Source organism: Dipteris shenzhenensis, chromosome 1 (genome assembly GCF_047967505.1).
Source record: "Dipteris shenzhenensis isolate YYH24624 ecotype China chromosome 1, Dip_SZ_1.0, whole genome shotgun sequence".
Taxonomy (NCBI): domain Eukaryota; kingdom Viridiplantae; phylum Streptophyta; class Polypodiopsida; order Gleicheniales; family Dipteridaceae; genus Dipteris; species Dipteris shenzhenensis.
The window spans coordinates 32,862,177-32,864,953 of NC_141596.1; the positions used below are offsets into that span (position 1 = coordinate 32,862,177).

The 2,777-nt window shown below is 36.9% G+C and overlaps 1 pseudogene; it reads left to right on the plus strand.

Moving 5' to 3' along the window:
* Nucleotides 1–765, plus strand: LOC147905721 (uncharacterized; annotated as a pseudogene).
* The last annotated feature ends 2,012 nt before the right edge of the window (nt 766–2,777 follow it).

Sequence of the window (2,777 nt, forward strand, 5' to 3'; positions counted from 1 at the left end):
ATGAAGGCTTTTGAAGACAAAGAAGCAAGATTTACTACTACTGATTGGAAGAAGAAGAAAAGGAAGGTTCAAACACACAAGGACATGTCTACTAGGGAATTTATTGATCGGTTCAATGCTCACCTGGTGGATTTTATCAAACACAATTTTGTGTACAGATGGCAAGAAGAGCAATATAAAGAATGCTTGACAAGGTTCCCCGAAAATGTGGTTGTATCATGCATAGATTTCACTAAAAACTATAGCTTCGAGGAGAAAAATGAGATACAGTCCATGCACTGGTATTCCAGCTAAGTAACAATCTTTGTTCACATTTCCCATGTTTTTATTGCAGGTGACATCCAAAAACCCATCAATTCTACATATCTAATGATAAGAAGCGTGACACTCTTTTGTGCAGCATTGTTTCATGCTTCATCATGAATGGTTGAAGGGTTTTGGTGTACTGCTTAAATGACATTGGTTATGGTCTGATGGAGAAACCTCCCAATTCAAAGCTAAAATTCCTTTCTACTTTGTAGCTCGGTACACCTCGAGACTGGATTGCAAATGATGTGGAACTTCTTTGGCTTTGGTCACAAGAAGGGTGATCATGATGGTGTAGGAGCTATTGTTAAAAGATTGTTGACTCATGAGCAACTGAAGGTGGATGGTGTAACCCTACAAAGTGCTACTGATGTAGTGGGATTTTTGAAGGAAAACCTCTCTTGTGGAGCTGAATGCTCACATAATTCCCAGGATCATAAGGTGACCAGAGTGTTCTAGGAAATAAAAGCTGGTGATGTGAATAGAGAAGAAATGGGATTGCAAAGCTATACCACAGTCACAATCACTGCATTCAGTTTTGGGTTTTCAGATCGTGATGACACAGCTTTAAGAACTAGGAAATTATGATTTTCAATGCTTGTATGCAACAACTTTGGAGGAGATGCACCAACCAATCACATGTATCCAGTTGGAATTACATTAATATTGAACCATTGATAAATAATAGTCTTGAGAATGGTTTTGACATGAATGTCATTGATGATGTGACATATTCGAGGCATTATAACACACTCAGTGATGCCTTGCTGGTGGCTGAAGATAATTTTGCAGTTAGTGCAAAAAAGGACAACACAAAAAATGCTGACTTTTACATTATCAAGTGCACAAAAGAGAAGGAAATTGCCATGAGAGTTGTTAAAGAGGCATGGGGAAACAACATTGCATGAGGCTCCTTCAAGTGAAAGGACTCTTCAATGCAAGGAAGGATAGAAAACCTATGAATTGTTGCATATCAAGCCTCTAGTTTAGGCCATCAAGTTACCAATGGTCCATGAAAAAAGAAACAACAGCTTATTCAGCTTCTCACTTGAGGTACACAAATGTGTGTATAACAACATGCCTCATGAAGTTTAGAGCATTGTCTCCATCCTTTCCTGACTCAGGGATTCACAGCCACATTGACATGAAGTAAAGATTGTGAACCATATTGACATAATTAAAGTACCATGAGCTACTGTAGACTGCAAGCTATAGAATCATACTATATAATTGGAAAATGTCCATCAAATTATTAAGTCCAACTTGGTGAAGCAGTCATAAAACTATTGAGTGACACATTTTCAGATTATAAAGTCCAACTAAGTGAAGCAATCATAAGAAATGAGAACCTTTGAATCCAATTGAATGAAACATTTTCAAATTATAAAGTTCAATTGAGTGAAGTAGTCCGATATCCAAGGATGGGTAAATGCAAAGGCAAATTATTACTTTAAAATTGAAGTTGTATAGAAAAGCCAAATAATATATAATCATCCCCTAAAGTTAGCCAAATATATAGGTAGCCCCTAAAGTTATATAAAAAATACAAATATATAGTCAGCCCCTAAAGTTATATAGAAAAGCCAAATATATAGTCAGCCCCTAAAGTTATATACCTGGGTAGTATACAACCAACTTTTACTCTTCTCTGTTTTGACAAGAGACCACCATCGTATCTAAGGATAGATAAATGCAAAGACAATTTGCTACTTAAAACTCAAGTTCTATTGAAAAACCGACTGTATTAGAGTTGTGGTTAGCTTTTAAAAATGACTCGGGTAATATTTATCCAACATTTACTTTTATGCAAAAAAACAGCGTAGCTGAGGTTCCAAGAGATCAAGTTCAAGATCTCTAAAGAACTTGTGATGTGCGCAAGGCTTCCAGGACATGCACTCAACACAAAGCACAGTGGGAGCCTTGAGCAACATACTTTGCAAACTGTGGGTCCTCGTAATATCAAAGGCCTTCCCACAATTCCTCCTGCAATTGATCCATCTCCCAAATGGCAATCTCGGGTCAATGTTGTGGAACAATAAGTTCCTGTTCCAAGTGATCAATCCCATGTATGACAATCTCGGGTTGCCAAAGGACCCATTGCAAAATGGCTTCATCTTCGCACGACAACAAGTTGAAGAAATGTTGTTGCTTCTATGGCTTTCCATCTCTATTCCTTTGTTGTTCCTTCATTGGTTTGTATTGAAGAGCATGCACTTTTAGCGAGCTTTGTACAATGTCACTTTGATCACTTTGGAAATATTTACAATATTGGAATATATAGACATATATATATTCAAAATATTTCATCTGACATTACAGTGTCAAAGGACATTTGACACTCTCTAGACTCAGAGTATTCTCCTATCATACTAAGTCCTAGTTTAATCGAAATCTTTCGTCTCACATTATTGTCCTTGGCTTGTCAAAGAACACCATCTAGTCACATAGCTAACAAAACATCAATTCAATCA